This window comes from Pseudophryne corroboree, chromosome 7 (assembly GCF_028390025.1).
Source record: "Pseudophryne corroboree isolate aPseCor3 chromosome 7, aPseCor3.hap2, whole genome shotgun sequence".
Classification (NCBI taxonomy): Eukaryota; Metazoa; Chordata; class Amphibia; order Anura; family Myobatrachidae; genus Pseudophryne; species Pseudophryne corroboree.
This window is the reverse complement of record NC_086450.1, coordinates 388,607,025-388,629,408: the sequence shown is the minus strand read 5'-3', so window position 1 is coordinate 388,629,408 and position 22,384 is coordinate 388,607,025. Positions and strand designations below refer to the sequence as shown.

General features: G+C 45.7%; 1 non-coding gene across 1 annotated transcript; it reads right to left on the bottom strand.

The window, feature by feature from the left end:
* Positions 1–4,406: 4,406 nt before the first annotated feature.
* Positions 4,407–4,509, bottom strand: LOC134946958 (U6 spliceosomal RNA). Its single transcript, XR_010182500.1, has one exon. It is a non-coding gene; the product is annotated as a U6 spliceosomal RNA (small nuclear RNA).
* Between the last annotated feature and the right edge of the window lie 17,875 nt (positions 4,510–22,384).

The following is a 22,384-nucleotide window of genomic DNA, read 5'->3' as shown; positions in this document are numbered from 1 at the left end:
CTTCCGTTTGTTTGATGGAGAAAATTTTGTTCCATTTTACCACAGCTGGGAAGTATATTCCTAGCTGCAGATTGATTCTGGTTACATTATCTTGATTATACTCATCTGTAAGGGGTACTTCTTCATCTAATTTACAGTCAGCTATAAATTTCACAAGGTCAATACTAGAGGGCAGACATGCCCTCAGTAGTGTCCTCCAATCTTTGTTGTTGGGTTCAGTGGAGTTACCCAGGTCCTTAATGAACCTTTGACATGCGGCTAAATCTTTTCTGGGATCAGGAAATTCAGACAAAATTGTTCTTAATTCTGCTCGGGACCAGGGACAATGCATTGCAATATTCCTGATGGGTGTGACCCCATTTGTGTCGGTCTTCCCATTGGGGACCGCTATCACTCTAACAGGATTAATATTAATTACTTCACTCTGGGTTGATTCTACAGTGGGTGGTGCAACAGTTTCAGCATATTGTACAGTGCCGTACTTACCTCTAGATACAACCTCACCTGTCCCTGAACTATGTGCCTTTGATACCACTCTTACTGGTTGGGCGATGCCCACTGAAGTATCGTTTATGGTGGCCGCTAGAGAGAGAGCTGAAATCGTAGTGGGCTCATCTTCCTGGTCGTATTCCTGGGGGAAGTTTAAAATGGGATACAACTTGCATGGGTTAGCGTTAGTATCAACATTTGCATTAACTTTCATTTTATTCTTATCATTACTACATTGGTTAAGTGCACCCTTATCGTACACCCGCATGCCATTCTCTGCAGCCACTTTGTCCCCTACTATATACGGTGGTGGTGCCGTTGCTATCAGACTCCTACCAGGATTTGAATTTGCTTTCTGAGCTAATTCCTGTTGTATTTCACTTTCCTGTTGCCATACCTGTAAACAATCATAATGTCTAATCCTCTGCTTTGCAGATTTTATTAGACCTATCCTTTTTCTTAGATTCTGCAATACCTCAGGGTTCAAACTGCCTACCCGGGGAAACTGTTCCCCATCATCCTCTGTCATTCGTTCCCATTCTTTGCAAAATACCTGTGTGTGTGATCTGTATTTTTCACACATTATATACCGTGCTGACCCTTTGGGCCAACAACTACCAACGTGAACCCTTGTTGGACGTCCCTTCTTTGAACAACTGGCCCCCATTGTTTGCAGATATTGCTGTCTCAGCAAATTCTTACAAAACAAACCAAATTGCCCGCGGTAAGGCGACGGTGAAAGTTCAACTAGTGCCTTCACTCACTTTACGCCCCAATTGACCAGTACGAGTTCCAGCAATGTGCCCACCACTGGACGTACCCAATCCGCGGGATCTTTTTGTAACCTCTATTTACTGCGGCGTGTGGGAGTATGCTACCCTCCCCAGTAAGTATTGGTTGTTGGAGATTTCCTGAGTGAACAGCGAAACTCCCTTAAAATAACAAAAACCTACACAAATCACGTTAGAATGTACAAATAGCGTTTATGATCCCACAGTAAATTTTAATGGGTATCAAGGTAACAAACTAATGCACACAATTACGTGCGGTCCAGTCGCACTGCGCATAAGTAACTTAATATTTATACGCTGTACGACCAACAGAATCAGTTGTTTAGGCTGCGAAACCTTCAGCCGGAGCTCAATCTATATGGGTAATACGCAAAACCCCCCGGGCTGCGCTTAAACCTTCGCAGTCGTTTTGTCTGCGGATACTACTTGCTCCTTTTACCTTGTATAATGTTAACGCGGGCAAGCCAGTCCCACGCCACCAAGTGTCCACTCACCTGATGTGGTCTCTGACGGGATCCCGATTTGTGGGTTCACAAAAAATAATACCTTTATTTCCACACTTACTCCTACTCACTCATATACACTGATCTTTCTGTACAGAAATTCCTTTCATACAGGCAGTAGTTCAATCCCTGAGTATTGCAATAGAAAAAGGTTCTCTTTTAACTAAGCTTTTTGGAAACTGAACAAACCTGTGCTATTATCAGGTGGCTATACTATACCGCCCCCACTAAAACAATGTTATCGTGTGATTTGAGTCTCGGTGGGCGTATCCGTACGCTCCGTTGCGTAAACACGCCACGTGCCTATGCCTTTGTGTTGCGTACGTAATCTCGCACGTTGCCCGAGACACGTATGCACAAAGTCCAGATATGCCCACAGCAACGCAACTAACACGCTTCTATAAATGTAAACGATGTTCAACTGTAATCGCTTACCGTACACCACACAGTATTTGCTATGCTGTGTGCGTGTCCTTTACAATTATTCCCTTAAAAATTATCCTTTATAATCTCAACTAAATAGCACCAGATTTCCTCAGCATGTGTCTAATAATCGGTTCTAATGGCAACAAGAGAGTGAGTCGCAACAATGTAGATGTGTGCGTGCGTGTGTGTGTACGCAAAACAGAAATAAACAGTTTTAAAAGATAATAGCGTTTTGTTCTTACCTTCCTACCTTCCGGTTTCGGATTCCACCCCAGCACTCCTACAGCGTAGCGTAACAGACGCTTATCTAGTCAGCACCACTGTATCCCTCACCACCAATACGGATACGAAGGGATACTGCGTTCCCGCCCTTTGCTGACAGATAAAGTCTGTTCTTGCTAGTGGCGGATATGTGGAGGACGGACGAGCCCTCAATTGATCAAGCTGATTGTTTACCTTAGAACACAAGCTATTTATTAATATCGTGAAGCCGTAATGGCCGCTGTCCCTCGTGCACGTGCTACGCACTTTGTACGCTATTTGCGTACAAAGACCTCGCACGTGGTACGCTAGTTACGAACACACGCTGCGCTGTGAGTACGGAATACACACAGCGAGCGTACACACAGATAATATCCTTTTAAACCTTACACAGAGTATGCTTATACTGTAAATCTTAGTGTTGAGATACTGCAATGGTATAATGCTATTTAACCTTGATCTGTAAGCTAGCTGTTTGAGCGATTGAGATGCTCCGATTACCCTCAGCAATGTAATAAACACACAATACCTTGCTAAGGTTCCAACACCTTTACTAACAATATTTAGCTAAGTAAAAGAGAAAAGAAAACAGTGAACAGTTCATACACTACAGGCTAACATTAATATCTAACAGAATAACTAAACAAAAATATACACAATAACGAACGATCGCAAACACAAATACATCGACTAAGAATGAATGGCTAACATTTAAAACGGGTAACAAAGTGGCCACAGAGAAACATACCATACGGGGAACACTCGCAAGCGCAACCGGAATCCAGTCCTCCAATTATCAGAGATAAATGTTGAAGAGAGAGAGTACTGGCCGGTCTGGGGACAGTGACCCTTATATACACAACATACAGTGTACTACAAAGGGCCCTGCAATCTTATTGTTGGGCTGTGACTATATCAAACTGCTCAGGTGGGAGGGAATCTCAGAATTCCCGCCGCATGGATAATGAACTGCAAATATAGGAAATGTCGATAAACTACTAATGGCCATAACTATACGCTGGAGCGATTAATCTTTACCCAACCAGCACCAGATTGTTCCTAATAAAATGTTCTTTAGTTAGGTACCAAACACCACTGCTCAAACCCTGTCTGACCCTTCATATCATGCAATGAGGAATTCCTCTGTCCAGCGACCGGTTACATTAAACAAACTTACAGTCATTATTAAGGGGAACATTATCTATAAAACATACTATTTGGTTTTATTATTTAACTATTGAGTCGCCCGCTAGACGCACACAAACTCTACCGTAAATGCACATACCACGCGCTCGAGCGCATGGCCGAGGGGGGGCGCCATCACGCAGCTGCGAGTATCCGCACGCACGGGAGAGAATGTGCACGTGCAGCGGGCAAGCGCATGAGGTGAATATATGGCAACGTGTAGCATGATATTTTTCCGACTTTGACAAGTACCAGAGCCCAAAAACCGTATCCAAACGTACAGAGTCTGCATAGCACACAGACTCCCAACAGCCCAGCACCCGAAGCGCTGCCGCTGAAAAACCCGCCACTGCAGCACGCGCAACAGCCCCAATCCCAAGGAAGCGAGTATCAATAGCCCAAAAACCCTACCCAAATGCACAGAGGCTGTATACCACGCATATCACCAGCTGCCCAGTACCTAACGCTGCAACTGAAGAACCCGCCGCCGCAGCAGGCGTAGTCGCCCCAATCCGCAAGGACATGGGTACCCTGCAACCACCACAGCCGTAACGCTACAGAAACTGAAAAACCAGTGAAGAGGACCGAGGAGGGTACACAAAAGAAAATGGCCACCCCCCAAAGGCCGCACCGGACACACACCCACGCCAAAGGCAATGTGTCACCATCCGTAAGCGCCTGCGCTCTAAAAGGGGGAAACTAATGACCCCGGCCATCCCAAGCCCTCGCAGAACCCGCAAGTCTGCACAGGAAAAACGGAATGCCCACGATTGGCGTGGCATCCATGCGCAGGGGCCATGCAAATCCTCTCTGTATCGATCCACGCACAGTACCCGCGCTGATGAACCGACCACCATCTAGGCGCCCCGCCAGAAAACACCACTGACAGGCAAACCGGAGTAGAAAAACGACCAGTCACCGGCCACCAACCCACTGACCCGGAACGCCCGATGAAAAACCAGTGCAAAAGCTAGCCTGAACAGCGCAACCTAACAAACCAGGCTACGCCCCGCCTGGCCGGACCCAAACGGGACCACCAAACTTCACCTAAGTATACCGAAAGTGACGTGCCCACTCAAAAGCTGCAGCCATAGGATCCCCCGACGCCCATCCCATAATGGCCACCGATAGCACGAAAGACCTCATAGAGCAGCCAGCTGCAGTAGTACGGAGCGAAAGGAAGTGCCCGCAAGGGTAGACGCCTCGGCTGCCCCGGATCTGTCATCCCGGGAAAAAAACCTGCAGACCAAGGCCCTCAAAGTACCTAAAGGCGACCCCATAAAAACCACTGCGCCGGAGTAAACAAAACAACCCAAGAAAGTCAACGAACCCCAGCAATCGGAGCCATCGTCCGGAGCATGGGAGGAGACACCACTAGCCCGTCCAAGTAGCTGGACAACTCGGCCATCCGCCAGATACAAGTAAGGCACGAAAGAAACATCAACAGCCGTCCCAGGCACCAATGCATGTAATATAGCAAAGGAGGCGCAACCACGCCTCGCCACCCCAGGTGCTATGCCCGGGTCGCCACGCCGGGAAACAAACGTCGCGTCGCCAACTTCTGGGAACCAGACGACATAACAGGCGGAGGGCCGGGAGGGAGGAAGGACGGTGATAGGAAAAGCGTAAACCACCCCCGTAAGCACCCAGAGAAAGAAAACAAGGCCCCGAGCCATCACCGAAAGCGGCCTGGAAGCATACATGCAAAAAACGTGCAGAAATAAATCAACAGGCGAACAGAACAACCGACCCGGAAAAAACCTCCCCACAACGGAACACCCAGAAATCGAAAAAACAGATACCGGGTAAAGTAAAGAAGGTGAAAAGCGGACGTGACGTCCAGCTCCAATAGGCAGGAAACATGACTGCAAAGTCACCCAAACACAGGGACTAGACAAAAGACAGAAAAACGCACCCTGCAGAAGCATCCGGAAAAGCAGCAGGAAACCAAAACCCCATGTGGGTGAGACAAAGGTGGCAGAAATGGGCACTCACCCAGGAACCTACCGGTAACAGCGGAAGGGCCTTCCCAGCTACCTACCCCGGTCCCCAAAAGAGCGGAAGTGCTCCGCCCGCGACCGGGGTGCATACCCAACTGTGTGACCGCCCCGCATAGAGGCGAACACGATAATGTACCCCCATTCTGCGCCGACCATAATCCGAGGCCACTAACCCTCAGCCCCCCAGGGCGGGGGTCCGTGACAATAGAACTGTCCATGGTGCGAGCACCAGCAAGGCAGGCAGAAACCCTGATAGTAAGAGGCCCATGCGCCCCCGACCGAGCTAGCTGCAACCACCAAGAAATTCGAGCATCCCCAGCTGCTAGCCATCACGACCGCGTAGCACGATCCCCGTAATGTAGAACAAGGCCACCTGCCCCTTTCCAATCGTATCCACTACCTACCCTGCCAAAATAAAACGCCCACAACCCACCAGTATATGTGCGGATTAGCGAGGACCCCACGTACGTATGGGGTGAATGTAAAAACTCCGCAGTCAGAGCCCCAGCGGGAAACGACCGCATGACCACAGTGCAGTGCGGCAGCAAAACCAACTAAATAAATAAATAAATAAATTTGTTGTGACCAAAACATCAGGGAGCCGACATGCCCGTAGCCACCGGCACCCCGTCGTACCCAGTTCCCGTAGCCGCGCGACGCGCAGTAAGCTAGGCAAAATGCCGCAGGCGCCCGGAGAAACCTGAGGAAACACAACTAGAACTAAACAATGCTAAAGGAACAAAGAAAACAGCATGCTCACGGTACCTGCAGGACCCGGAACCACCCCAGCCGACGACGATTCTGACCGAACATCTCCAGCACACACCGACACCGAATCTTCTCCCGGCCTCCAACTCGTGTACCCCGATTCCGCGGTCCTGACGACGCTGGAACTGCACACTCAGGGGGAACAAACCGGGTTAGAAAACAAACCGGGTTAGGGGATGCTGGAGCGATGGCAGGCGCCCCAATCGAAGAACCGACAGCCAGGAGGGGGGGCTGTGCCATATATCCCGGAGGCAGGGAATAATGATAGGAGCAACAGGAGACTGCCAATACGGCGGCCGATGAAGGGAAGCAAGCGCAAAAACCCCCAGGGTAAGACCCCGTAAAAGAGGATGAGAGGACCAACCCGGGAGATATCGTGGGCAACGCTGCCGGGACGTAAAGGGACTGAAAACACCTGTAAAACCCCAGGCTGGACAGCAGATGGCGCACCAGCCCCATGCAACCAGCCCCAGAAGCAGGCAATACGCTCTGGGAAACAGGGAAGGAGTACAACCAACCCGAAGGGACTGCTGGGCAGGGAAGGGGGAGGACGCAAGCACATCGTGGGCCACCGCAGACAAGCCCGTGCGGGAGGGGAACATGCCAAAGACCGGAACCATTACGCGCCAGGCCGCTAACACCGGCCGGTGCCGCGGCCGTAACAGCAGTGAGGGAGGAAATGGGACCGTCCACGATCGGAGCCCCTGGAGGATAGACCACGTGACTCCCGCCGGTGGATACCGCAGCACCTGGCCCACCACTTGTGGCGTTGCCCCTGCCTGCGGAAGGTGCCAGCAGGGGAGAACACGCACCCGCCGCTGGAGCACCGTCTACAGCGCACGCGCCAAGACGCCGCGCTCACCGGACTCAGAGCAGCCGGAGGAGGGAGCGGAAGCCGGCTGATGGCCCCCTCCGTGACCTTGAGGCAACGGAGGGAGGGGAGGCAACCACACGGACGTGGGCACGCCTATAGCCTGCAGCAGCGGGCAGCAGCGGCAAGATGGAGGGGGGGGGGGAGCAGACTTGCGGGGATGGGGAAATATGGAGGGGACAAGCAGGGAGAAACGGAAAAAGTAGGGGACCCTTCAGAAAGGGGAGACAAGTCAGCAAGGGGGACAATTAAGGAAATACAGTCATTATAAAGGGAATGGAATGCACAGTAATAACAATACAGCAGCGATAAGACACTAATAAACAATACAGCAGGGTACTCAGCTGTCCAAAAACATAAAACAGTGTGACAATTAAAACAGCAGCCTTAAGAAAATGAAATACAAACAGGTACAGAGCCTGTGTCACTTAGCTGTCCCTCCAAATGGCAAGAGGAAGTATGAAGCACATGACCCAAGCTTTTATATGCACTGCAGCCTACAAACACTGATGGACAAGGAAAACAACCTATAGAAAATTCCCAAGGACCCTTGGAAAAACTACCTAGCAACTGCTTTGTCATAAATAACCAATCACAAAAAATGGGGCTCTTATATGGTCTCGTGCTTATTCAGCCCTCATCTAATCTTCTCCTGCACTGCTATGTATTTATTTTGTATATAGAGAATTGCAGGAAAATGGAAGTGAATGGTGGAACTGTACAACATGCCTTTTCACAGTAATGTAAATAAAATAACTTCTTCCTCTCATTAGTGTTTCTAGCCAGAATATATATTTACAATGTATATAACCATATTAATAAAAAAGAAAAAAGCCAATCTCTGCTTAAGCAACATGTAAGGGTCATTAGGGGGCATATGGGCCTTGGGACAATGTTGTCCATGTTGCACACCCTGCAGTCAAGAACAAATCAATTTAGCTGAGGTGCCAGTTACTTGCGTAATATTGCTGGAGAAATCGCCAGAAATACTGTATGGCGCATACACAGAAGATAACAAGGATGCTGGAACTGTACCAAAGTTACTGCTACAGTATCTTCTGTGCATGCTTGGGCGTCCTTTTCCAGGAAGGGGGTGGGGGCAGGGTGGGCCCATGCAAAAACATGCACAAGAGCCCCCTAATTTGTTAAAACACCACTGAACACTTAGCAGGTGCCTTAACAAGGGTCTGCCTTGAAAGAAAACAAATACTGTTTTACTGCAGTCTTACCTGGTAAATAATTCAGAATTATTAGGAATTTGAACATTAAGCGTAATGAAAATAAAGACGGTACATTAAAATTCACAAGCCAAGATGTAATTAGAATGGTAAAAGTTTGTGAAAAAAACCTGCCTGTGCTGTAATTAATATAGGACATTCATTTGTGTAGTTCATTTCATAGCAGCTCATTTTTGTGCTGACAAATTTCAATATGAAGATAAGTGAATCTCTTTCCACTGAATAGCTGCATGCCCATGTGTTTATCAGAGCATTACAGAGTGCCCATTGCCCGTACACACAGGCATTTTGCCATTCGGAAAGCTGAGTGACTCAGATGCCATAGTGTGGGGGCTGGTAGCTTAGTGGGCACTTGTTTCATCATTAAGAAACACTGTATTTTTATTTGATTTTTACACCTAACTTTTATCCTTTGTCTGAAGCCCCTCACTGTCAGTCGTCATGCTTCTCTTTATGGTGCAGTATTAGTTGAGAGGTGATTAGTTCAGCGGTCCTACTCTCCTTATGCATTATGATAAGCACATAATATGCCATGTACCCCCCCAAATATAGTCGATTGTACTTTACAACTGACAACAACCAGTGAGTTGGCGTTCTATGGCTTAAAACGCCATGCTAATGAGTGAACACCAAGACAAGCTGACAGAAAGGTAACAGTAACTTGAATGTCAATGTATAAAAATAGGGGTAAGCAAAACAGATTTTCTGAACATGCAACTCATCGAACCATGAAATGAACGGGCTACAGAAGGATATCACAATGGGTTCCGTTGCTGTCAACTAAGAAGAGGAAACCAAGGTCACACTCGAAACAGTGGAAAAAATATTGTGAACTTAAATTGGTCATTTTCTAGTTGAAGCTAAATTACAAGTAGATGGGGTCATATCAGCGAGAGGCAGGGACATGCACTTAATTTAGTATACCGTCTACTTTTGGAAAAGGAACTAATAAAACCCCAAGACATGCTTGATAGGGTTCTGAGCCCCTTACTGTATTCAGTCTAGGGATGGCCGTTAATTATGCACAATGTCATTGTTATTGACCATTGATGCATTGCATCCGATGGGAATAATTTCAGTAACTGCTGGCAGAGGTTCTGATTGCTGTAGTTCCTGTCTTCACTGCATTGCTCCTGCCATCAGCACATGGGGTTTTTCCCTACCATCGATGGTAAAACCATTGAAGCTTATTTGCCAGGTGGTGTGAAACCATTCACTATTGATGGTTTAATCGTTGATGACCATGTACCTCAGTCTTTTGCTTGTCTGTCCTCAGCTTGGAAGTGGTTGATTGAGTAAGGGCTTCATTTGACGGTATCCCGAGGTGAGGAAGAAGAAAACCACAGAACGAGGTGTTAACTAATGGTAAGGAGCAGGGTACCCAACAGCACAGAGTAGCGATGTGTGATTCATGTTAATAAAGAGCACAAAAATGATGTCAAATGCACCTCTCTGAAAAGTTTATACATTAAACTTGCTTTACTATTGAGAATTCTCAGACTTGTGAGTTACTGCCAAATATTCCACTGCAGGTCTTCATAAAGAAAGTGGAGGAAAGGGAATTGGGAAATGCTCAGGACAGACATCTTATTTCTCTAAATATAAATGAGGTCAAGGGTCAAATATTCTTCAGTTATAAAACAGATAATAAAAAGACAGATTGAAGGAATCAGGTGGTTATTGCATGCCGGGAAATTAGATCCAAGTCAGTGGAGATCTGTCAGGGAAGACAAAATAGTTATTTTATTTACTTTGTACGTTTTTATGGGGAGGTTATGATTGTCCATTGCCCCTCAGAGATTCATTATTAACAAAACAATATTAAACCCTCTCCCAGCTTCAGTATAGAAATAATGGCACATCTGTAACTGGAAAAGCTACTCAACAGACTTTACTTTAATTTGTGTTGGGCAGCAGACACAGCCTTGGGTAAAGGATAACCGAATACAAGAGAGTTAGCCACAAATTGGACTACAAAACTGTAATTTAGATAGATGAAGGTTTTAGTCTACTTTAATTGTGGCTTATTTAATAAAGAAATTGACCATAGAGAAACCTTTATTTTCAAAATAAATGCTGATCAATGTGAGGTTCTAGAGCTGAATATCCCATCAAACATTCAAAGAGTTTTTAAAGGTCTTCTCAAAATTTATTGGCAAAACCACAAAGTATAGCAGATGTATCTATCTAACTTGACTCTAATCAGTTCCACTTATCAAACTACCGTCTTTGCTAGAATCTATAAAAACACCCCTATTTAACTGGCATAAATTATAGTGCTATAAATCCATTCTTAAACAGAAGTGCTAACCAAAAAAGCTCTAAATGAAAATTGATTTCCATAAGAATGAATTGAAATTAAATTTATTTATTGCCAGGGGCGTATCTATTGTTTGGCGAGGATGGCACTCGCCAGGGGCGCTGCCCAGCGGGGGGGCGCCGCCCGGCGGTGCCACCCGCGATCAGTTTTGAATGTTATCAGTGCTTCTCGCTGCTCAGCTTAGTGTGGCACCATCTATCCCCCCTCACGTTATTGTGTGGCCCCCTATGCCCGCTGCCTTTGTGAGTGTGTGTGTCACCCTGTGCCCCCCTACTCCTGTGTGTATAACATTCTGTACTCCCCCATGTGTGGTGCATTGTGTCCCCTGCCCCTATGTTTGATACACTCTGCACCCCTTGCACCTCTGTGTGTGTTGCCCAGTGCCCCCCCCCCCCCCCCCCGTGTTTGACACCGTGTGCCCGCTGCCTTTGTGTGTGTTTCACCCTGTTCCCCCCTACCCCTGTGTATATGACATTCTGTGTCCCCTTGTCTGGCGCAAATAAACTTTTATTTTAGTCCATGGGGGTCCCTCTGCTCTTTAGTGTCCCGGGCATTCCAGAGCCTTAATCTAGCTCTGATGCACCCTGCCCCAAAAAATACCCTTGTAACATAATTTTGCAGAGTATGCACATTTTTACTAATGCAGCCTCTAATAAATGTTTAATAAAGAGTATATTTCTTTCAAAACTGTTAACTTTTGTTTTTATTAGCAAATATCCAAGTTATAAGTACAGAGTATTACTTGGACCCCTAGATACACCCCTGTTTATTGCCACGGAACTAGAAATGATATGAAAATGCAATAAAAGGCATAGTCTTTGGCCACATTGTCTCTACATGCCTCCTCTTCATCTCCACTTCTCAAAATGGACAGCGTTCACTTCCACTTTCCTCATGCATTAAAGCAGTGGTTCCCAAACTGTGTGCCTAGGCACCCTGGGGTGCCGTGAAGATCTTACAGGGGTTCCTCGGATTGGTGGTCCAGGAGCAAATCAAATTATTCATGGTCAAAGTGATAGGCAAAACCAGTGCTAGTGGCTTCCAATCATAAATTCAAAACCGGTAGGAGGCATGTAAAGGCAAAAGCTTTATATTGAAAAAGCGCTAATCAAATAGATAAAAAATTAGGGCATTATTGTATATCTATCTTAGTACAGTATTATGGTGATCAAAATGTTCATAATACTGTACACAAGGGGGTCTATGTACTAAGTCTTGGAGAGAGATACAGTGCACGGCGATAAAGTACCAGCCAATCAGCTTCTAACTGCCATGTTACAGGCTGTGGGGTCTATGTACAAAGCCTAGGAGAGAGATAAAGTGAACAGAGTTAGGGGTCTGTTCATGAAACAGTGAAAAGAGTGGTGAAGTGAGCCAATGGAGAAGTTGCCCATGGCAACCAATCAGCTTTGAAGTAACATTTGTCAATGCCACGACCGCTTGCCACGCCTCCCTTTTGTGTCATAGGGGAGGCATGGCCAGCGCTCTGTGAGCTGCTGGCGATGCCCCCAGTCCCTCTGTCTCGTGAATAAATGCTGTGCGCATGTGCAAAGTGTATATTCACCACTGCTCTGCTAAGCAGGGCAGCGAGTACAGGAGCCTCCCAACTGACCCCCTCTCCCCACCGTGGGACACTGCGGCCCGTGGGTGGGACAGTCCCCAAAAAAACGGGACGGTCCCTCGAAAATCGGGACAGTTGAGAGGTATGTAAAGTGGATGGTGATAATGCAACAGCCAATCAGCTCCTAATTGCAAGTTACAGGCTGGGTTTGAAAAATGACAGGAGCTGACTGGCTGGTGCGTTATCACCTTCCACTTTATCACTTCGCTTGGCTTAATACATCTGCCCCAATGTGTACTATGACTTTCTTCCCCCTTATGATTGGGATCTATTGCTGCATAATGATAGATAGGCCCTTGTGTGGTGGGAAGTATTGGATCAGCAAAGCGACAGAGTGAACGGAAATGAAGATGTAACCATCCACCAGAGGAAGGGCGGAGACAGAGACACTTGCCTCTGTTTGATTTGCTAAATGTAATGAATCTATTTACAGCTACCTGTTATATATTGAAATCTTCTCATGTGAATTGTTGCCAGAAACATGAAGAGCATATACATAGCGGAACAAGAATTCGAAGGCTCAGATATCAGCAAATTTAAATAAAAAGTTGCCTGGCAATGGGCGTCCGCTGTAAGAAAAATGTAAATAACGGTGATCCTAAAAGCCTGCTCGTTTCATTTCAAACACAATTAAGCCAGCTAACACTGCCTCTCACAATGGACTGAATGATGGATGCAATCATACATCTTTTCAATGCTGTACTTCATATCTTTATTTTTGCAAAAAAAACAACAAAAAAACAATAATGATTCCCCACCTGTGTCAATGACATGTCGACAAAGTGACATCTCACTCAATAGACTTGCACCTCCATCTTCTTAGGAAATGCCACAAGTCGTGCAAAGGGTTTCAAGATCCCCAGAGGAGTTGTGTCATATCACAAACAATCATCTGCAGATCTACCAGGCTGTTAAATGACATTTAACTGACCTACCCGATGTCTGCGGCTATTACTTTCTCATTTAATGTCCGTGTGTACAGTGCAGGCTAAGGCTTTATGTGCAATTGAGCTGAGAACAGAGCTCAGATGTTTATATTCAGAGGGGGAGATGTTGAATTGTAGAAAGAAACCTACAGGCCACGTTGATGCTTTCCCATCACATACAGCACGTGTCATGTCAACACATACTTCTGATTCATGTTCCAGTAAATCTGTGTCTAGAATGTTCCAAGGTGAAAATGGATCTGGGTCGCTGTATAACAAACTCCATGCAAATTAGCCCATTTTACGGTAACTTATTAAAGACCACACACCCCTGCGATTGCCATCAGATAGTAGCTGTCAGATACTAGTTATTGTGTTCCAGATGACTGCTGTCAGTTGCCCACGGAAATGGGTTGTAACAATGGTTTTACCAAGTCATAAACACCTTAAATCAAGACTGTCCCATCTAAAGTGAGACCGTTGGGGGGTATGATTCAGTTAATAAATAAGGGTACTACATTATGGTTACGGAAAGGTTGCTTTACTGCAAACAAGGGCGTAACTACTAGCAACCATAGGTACAGGGAATGCAGCTTCTATGGGGCCCAGAGCTGAGAGCTCTGTCACAGTTACATGTGTTTTGTTACATAGGGTCCCTTACAATCATTTGCCTTGGGGCCCAGAAGTAGATTAAAGTAGAGGGGACCCTCGGACCCCCCTCTGTTAGCCCCCCCACCCCCAGCTGGAGCACAGTGACATCACCGGCTCTCCATCTTGTGCAACGGCATAGGGAAAAACCTGGGCAGCCAGAATGCGAACATGACAGTGTGCAAATACAGAGATTCAGGAGTATTAGGTTTAATAAGCTTTCAGACCTGAGGAGAGTTAGGAGGGCTGTAAGTGACCCGGGTATCCCCCCATAGACAGCAGGCTAGATTGATGTGTCTGGGTTCTGTGTATCCTGTTATCTGATAAGAGCATCCAGGACTGGAGAGATAGTCACTCAGATAGTCCTCTTGACTCCTGTCCCACTGTGTAAGTACTACAGAGGCTATGTATTTTAAGGTTAAGTGGTCTGTGTTCCACTGCAAGAAAACTTTATAAAATAGTTGTCTCTCATTTATGTGTTATAAACAGTACCCAGGCACTATTAAACCATTTGTTTACATCTAATATAAATCATTGGTTTAAATGTACAGTAATATACATAACCTAAATCCCACTCTTGGGGTACACTGCTGCACTTGCACTGTGCAGTCCCATAGTAGGGGTAGGCAGGATGATAAGTAGGTGCGGTGCTGACCAGAAGCTGAGGGTCGGAGGAGTTAGGATGGGCCCCCTGTTTACCCTGGGTACCTCCAAAGCATAATCCAGCCCTGTTGGGCCTACAATATGTCTAGTTATGCCTTGGACCTGCTCATTGTAATATGGTTTAAAATGAACTGGGGCACTGTACTGTGGCACAATATGAAGTGGATGCACCATAGAGTGGCATATTATGAATGAGAACACTGTATGTCATAATGTGAATTGGGGGTACTGTGTGGCATAATGTGTACTGAAAGCCCTACAGTGTGATATCATGTAAACTAAGGAGCTACGATGCTTCATCAAACAAACTAGGGCACTACCATGGGGCATAACATCAACTATGGTTCCGAATATGAACTAGAGAACTTTTATGGGGCATTTTATGTGTCCCTTTAGAAGCACTGGGACAGGGTCCCCATCAAAATGTTGCTATGGGGCCCATAAAGTTCTGGCTACGCCCCTGACTGCAAACATAATGACCTAGCACAGTACAACTACAAACCAAAAGCTTATGAGGCTGCTTGTGAGTCTCACGCTGCTGTGAGTGCTTTAGCATTTTTTGCCGTAGTCATGTCAGTGACTAAATGCTAATGATGTAATACCGCTTGGTGCGTCCTTAGACATTACCATTGGTCCCACCATCGAAGCTTACACTGGCCCCATAGTAGATGCAGGCTTTACGCCTGAGGGCCTAATTCAGACCTGATCGCAACAGCAAACTTTTTCTCTAATGGGCAAAACCATGGGGGTAATTCAGATCTGATTTCTGCTGTGCGTTTTCGCACAGCGTGCGATCAGATCTGAACTGTGCATGCGTATGCACCGCAATGCGCCGGCGCATCACACAACAGCGACAGCCATCGGGGCCTAGTGACGGGATGTGCGAAAAATCAGAACGCACGGGCGTTTGCAAGGTGATTGACAGGAAAAGGCCATTTGTGGGTGGCAACTGACCATTTTCCAGGAGTGTCCGGAAAAACGCAGGCGGAATCAGGCGTTGTCAGGGAGGGTGCCTGACGTCAGCTCCGGCCCCGATCAGCAGGATTCCATCGCACATGAAGAGTAAGTGCTGGGCTGCGCAGAGACTGCACAAATTTATTTTTGTGCAGCTCTGCAAAAGAAGCGATCGCACACTTGCACAGCGGTTTCCCCCTCCCCCTGTAGGCGGCAACTATCTGATCGCAAGGCAGCAAAAAATGCAGCCAGCGATCAGATCTGAATTACCCCCATGTGCAGTGCAGGTGGGGCAGATATAACATGTGCAGAGAGAGTTAGATTTGGGTGGGGTGTGTTCAAACTGAAATCTAAATTGCAGTGAAAAATAAAGCAGTCAGTAAGCAGGCTGAGGGCTGCCTAAGCCTGAAGCCAAATAAGCGACCTGGTTTTTGTGACTAATGGGTTAAAGACAGGGCAGTGTTAGTTTAGTGATGTCATATTGGGTCAGGTGCTCTTGTCTGCCTATTAGGGAGATTGTAGGAGGAGTGTATGATACAGTACTTAAAGGCAGGTCCTAGGGGCCATCTTTTCTTTGCTATTTTGGAAGCCTCTCCCACCCACCCTGAAATTTTTTCACTTTGATTTTTGGTTCGCTATTTTGGCTTCTATTTCATTATCGTCGTTGGCTTTAACAGCCAGATTGGCGGAAAGTCGCTACCAGCCAGCGGCCAAAAGTTTGCATAAGTGGTCATTGTGGGCACCCCCTTTTGGTAAGACAGCGAGTGTGTCCTCCCCCTGCGGGTGGACTACGGACGTTCCCGTGCGGTTTCGTCCATTGCTCTGCTAGAGTAAAGGGTGGTGAGTCCTACACAATGCGGGTTATGTTGTTAGGAGGCGGTGGTAAGTCCCGTCCTAGGTTATTTGGTATTATTATAGTTTACTAGTGCTGGTGAGTTGGTAGCACCTTTCTTTGCCATCCTCCAATACATAGTTAAAATTAAGTCATCAAACAATAAATGTCTGTTGACCTTTTAAATCTAGCAGTTGGTGTCCGTGTCATTATTTCTTAGTGCTAAGCTAGTTTAAGTATATATATATATATATATATATATATATATATATATATATATATATATATATATGTTTAAGTGTGTCACAATAAAGTTATGGGCGACTTATTTACCCTGCACAGAAACAAAATAACCCACCCAAATCTATCTCTCTCTGCACATGTTATATCTGCCCCACCTGCAGTACCCATGGTTTTGCCCATTATAGAAAGATTTTGCTTTTGCGATCAGGTCTGAATTAGGCCCTGAGTATTACCTCCAATGTGAGCAATTAAAGTGTCTGTGTACACAACAACATCATAACATGAACTATCTCCATGCATCTGAATAGCCACCTCCCAGGAACGGTTAGCACATGCACTGCACACGCAGTAGCAAACAAATCGCCCAACATTGGTGGTCATTCTGAGTCGATCGCATCCAGCAACTTTTAGCTGCTGCTGCGATCAATAGCCCACGCCTATGGGGGAGTGTATTTTAGCTTAACAGGGCTGCAATCGCTTGTGCATCCCTGCTAAGCTACAAAAAATTCAAGCAGAAGTAGACTAGCCCTGGACATACTTACCCTGTGCGATGGATCCAGCGATGATGGGCCCGGCTTTGACGTCAGACATCCGCCCTCCGTTCTGCTGGACACGCCTGCGTTTTACTCACCACTCCCCGAAAACGGTCTCCAATGGTCCGGATTCGCCCAGGTATGCCTCCTTCTTGTCAATCTTCTTTGCGGTTGGCTCTGCGACCGCTTCCTTCGTAAGACGCGACGTAACCTGGCGACCCCTGTCGCCGGGCATCATCGTGCACGCGCATTGCGGCCGCTGTGCATGCGCATTCCGGACCCCTTCACACCGCAACGATAAACTGCTGCGTGCGAACGGGTCAAAATGGCCCCATTGTGTGTAAGTCAGGATCAGGCCCTGTCTGACAGTAAGCCTGCTTTCCTGCACATAACAGTACAGCATTTGTAGTAAGTCATAGTATCTGACATAGTATACATAGAATCTGACGCTTGGATGAAGCGCACCAACTTCCTTCTTGTATTTGCATGAGATAAAATGGTTTTAACCTTCAGATAACTCATTTATTGGCTTTATGGGATATTTTAGCTCACTGGATCATTACCACTGCCCTTTCTAGAGGAGATACCTGACGCCACGGATATTTTTCGCAGACGTTGTCCATGCAGGTTTTTTTTTTTTTTACTGGAACAAGAGTTGATTTGAATGAAAACAAATCTGACTGTGAAACTTCGCTTCATAAAATAAAATCTGCCAGTCTGGGTAATTAGTTCTAAATGAGTTTGTCCCTAGTACCATGCAAAAGAGATGATTCAAATGCATGAAATAACTGCAGCCATGGCAGCTCTGCAGCATTTTACAGAAGACATTCTACAGAAACTGCAACTTTGCAACTACCTTCTCATAAGCATATATTCAATTAGTGTAGGATCCGACACTTCAGTATTCAATTTGCAGGCATTTTCAACAGGTTTTTGCCCGTATTCAACAATGCTGATCCGACTTTTTTTAAAGTCGAATCGTCATTGTTGAAGACGGGCCAAAAATCTGTCGAAAACGCCTGCAAATTCCACAAAGTACGTGTATCGGCGCCGATACACGTACTTTTCGTCAGGGTCAGATTTTCCAACCCGTCTAATTTATTGAATAGGGCGGGCATGAATTTGCCTGAAAAATGGGTGAAAATTCCCATTATTTGATGGCTCGGAAAATTCGACCCTAATTGAATATACCCCATAGTCTTATACTCTCCCGTGTGGCAGGTCCTACACAAATGGCAGGATCATACATTTTGCTTAATACTCTTGGGGCATATTTATCACAATCCACATTTTTAGTGCAGATGTGATAAATATTTTTTCATGTAAATTTTCAAAGTGAAAAATAATATTTTCATGCAAATTTACTGAGTCAGGAGAGGAGCTCTGATAAGAGCCCATCCAGGCGAAGAGCGTAAAGATATCCCACTGCTTCGTAGTTTGGGACCCTGGCAGCCAAGGTCCATGCTCCATCGGGGGTGATGGAAAGGCCGTCAGAGATACTATAGAAGATGGCATTATCATTATCTTATCGGAGCATTACTCCTTTGGTAAACCTGACAGCTATGGGTGCTATTACTGGTGACGGAAATGGAAGGACCACAACAGATATCAAAGATAACTGCTGCGGTCCCTCCATGGTACATTCAAGGGATACTTAATATTTGTGGGTACCGGTACTCACTTAAACTCAAAATCGGATTGCTGTAGGTCCTCTGACCAGGTAAGTGCCTCCCTGACCAATAAAGTATCTGCAATGGGGGAGTCTAGCGTTACAAGTTCCAGACAATAGTGTTAAAATATGTCAGCTATAACAGTAGATCATCCTGTTTCTGGAATAAAAAGATGGCAGTACTGTGTAATACAAGGGGCGCGACCGTGTTTGGTGACAGCCGGTACACACTCTGTACCCTCTCGTGGCCAAAAAGGGGACATTCCCTAAGTTGGAGGGGGCATGGCCTCACGAAGGATCCTGATAACGTCACTCCGGGGGAAGCCCATCATCCCAAAAAATGCTCTGTAAGTGCGGAGAAGCAGCCATTTTGGTGTCCCCCCCTCTGAGGGTGAAACCTGGGTGCGGGCCGCACACCCCGCTCTCCCTTCTGTCACCACTGGGTAACACTGATAACCATTAGAAAAAAAACACTACATATACCTGACATAATCCCATTCCAGAGATACAGTATCAGTCAACTCGTATTTGCCTGGAAAGTGTGGACTAGAAAATTAATAAGCTACACATTTTTCACACACTCCCAGGGCCAGAATAACGTTTATGGGCCACCAGGCCATCTTAACTTCTGGGGTACCCCTACTAATAAAATCTTCAATAGCATATGCTGGCAATGTTATTAAAAAATATAATGTATAAATTCTTCCAGCACCATAAATTGCTTTCTTAAGGTGGGTGCACACTAGACAATGTGCTCCATGAGTGACACCGCCTAGTGTGTCCCCCTCCTGGTCCAGGCCGCCCGACTCGGGACTATCGCAAAGGCTAATTTATGCACGTCCAATAAATGAAGTTTTAATCGTCACAACATGCTCATGTTTGTCTGAGCACTCCTTGTGACCCCCAAATGCTGGCGACCTGTCACTGCCTCTGTGTGAGCAGCATCACAAATCAGTCACTGCACATGCACAGTATGGCTTTGGTGTATGTGCAATGGATGACAATCGGCCCACTTGCGTAAATTTTAGTCATAATCAGGCCCATTATGCACATAATTTGTATCCTCAAAACATCTTTTTTAATGACTTTTCCTCCTGCTTACTTTAAAAACTAAAGGTTTGTAAGTGGATTTGGCGGAATATAACTAATGACTTAGAGAAAATAACTGAACTGACCCATGAGAAATTCTCCCCTCTGCCGCAGGTAGCTCTTAGACATCTTCTGGCTCAAGTGCATCTGGGCAGGGACCAGAGCTGTACCACTTGTGCTACTGAGGCTTATTATACACAGACTGGCAGATGCGGCCACACTCAAGTGAATAAGCAGATGCACTCTTACGGCTTATGCTACCCTTAATAAATAATCTTAAATTCTGTCTAGCTAAGTGGCACTCATTATGTAATCTGCAGTTCAGTACAAACTCTTCTGCTGTAGTTATCCAGCCGTCCCTATTGCCAATAGAAGAGAGTATTGACTGCATAGGAGAGGAAAGGGTTAAACATCTGGGGAGGGGTGGACCTAGCTGTAAGGAAAGTACAGCCTTCTTTAAGGGGAGGGCTTGATATATATAGGGAAGGTGAAGCCATTTTAAGTCTCTTGGTGATTCGGTTTCCCACCCACCCGCCCTGGTAGTTGGAAATGGTGGCACGTGGTGCTTTGGCTCTAAGTTGTTGGCTGTTTTTCGTTGGCTATTTATTGGTGGAAAAGAACGGCAGTTTCGTATGGTAGAGAAAACTGTTGTGTTTTACAGTTTGTTGTGGTTTAGGTGCACTCACCTCCATCGACTTATGGCCGCTTGACCACCCGTCCGGGAAGGCAGCGGCAGGGCACCCAGGAGCGGTGGGTAGTCACTGTGGGGGTTGAGTTGTCACCTATTACCGGTTTATGGTAAGCTTTTAGTAAATTTATAGGATTGAGTTATTTAAGTTTAATTTAGATTAAGGAGCCGTTCTTTTGGGCCGCCACCATATGCCAGCTGGAGCGGCATATTAAATTAATCTCTTTTATTACAGGTTTCCTAATGGTTAGGGACAAATAAATAGCTAGCAATTTTCTGCCAAATTCAAGTCTCTGTGTCGTTATTTCTGGTTATGGTTATGAATGCTTTACTTTCAAAGAAAGGGGTCCACCAAATATCACTAAGATGTTTAATACAATAATGTAATGCATACACAGGAGAGAGGAGACAGGTTCATCAGGCATTCTGCAATTTTAAAAAAGTGACTACTGCTGCTGCAGTTTAGAGAAAAGAATGACAATAATAAACACAAAATGACAACAATGTGTAGACTTTTAAGAGTTGCATCTCTTTATTAAGTGGAGAGAGATGACTTGCTGCTAGATTAAGCCCATATGCCAAGGTGCCTTGAGGTGACATCTTCCAGGACCCGTGTATAAATATGCATGCATGAATGATTAACCATTTACATGTTAACATTTTACTCATCCATCTAGGTTAAAGGTTATCTTCTGAAAATACTCTCCAGAAGTCAAGTGTCTTTCTCTAAAGGTCACCGTAGAGGAAATGCAAATGTTAACATAGTCATTGACTATGCAGGGTGGTCAGAGGTCTCAGCAGGTGTTTGGTTTCTGGACTGTCCTGAACAGAAACGAATAAAACAAGCAAGTAGAGGAGAAATACCTGGCAAGTGAGTTTGGTTGTTGTACCTTTAAATGCTTTCTGGTGTCTGCAGAGTCTATTGTGCAGCACCTATAATTAGCTGTGATCTATCTTTGTATAAAAAGTGTTTTGTTTATTGTTCCTCCTTGATTATCTTCCTTCATTGCAAATGACATCTGTGTACACGACTTGTCAAATCAGTTGCTGTCGCTGTTCGCTTAGGAGTTGATTAGACGAGTACTTGTCTATTGTCATTCTTAGAGGCATCATTTCTTAGTCTTTCTTCTTGTGCTTAGCAATGATCTTCAAGTGACCTCTCATTATCATACTGTAATATGTGTGGCTTGCAAAACTTCAAACATGAGCCATTTAGCAGTAAAACATTGGCCTGTTACCATTATTCCGCATGTAATGTGTTGCAGTAACAAGCCACCTGCTCACTCTCAACTGGCTGAAACCTGCGGTCTGTATATCCTGCAGAACTGGTATGCAGGTTACTTTTGTAGCTTTTAGCAAACTTTTTTCCAATCAACTAGCTTATACACAGTGCAAAATGTGTAGTCAGAGAAATTTTCTGGCATATTGGTGTGCTATCTTGCAGATAGGAGAGCCCCCGTCATTTAACACACTGTCGAAGTCAAAAATATTACATACAGACAACATACAAACTCCAGAGAGGTCTCTGTTCGTACGCATACATGCAGCGTGCACAGGATACACGGTAGCATACGCATCCATACAGACAAGCCACAAAGATATATTCAACACATATTTCATTAGAGATGAGCGGGTTTGGTTCCTCGAGATCCGAACCCCCCCGAAC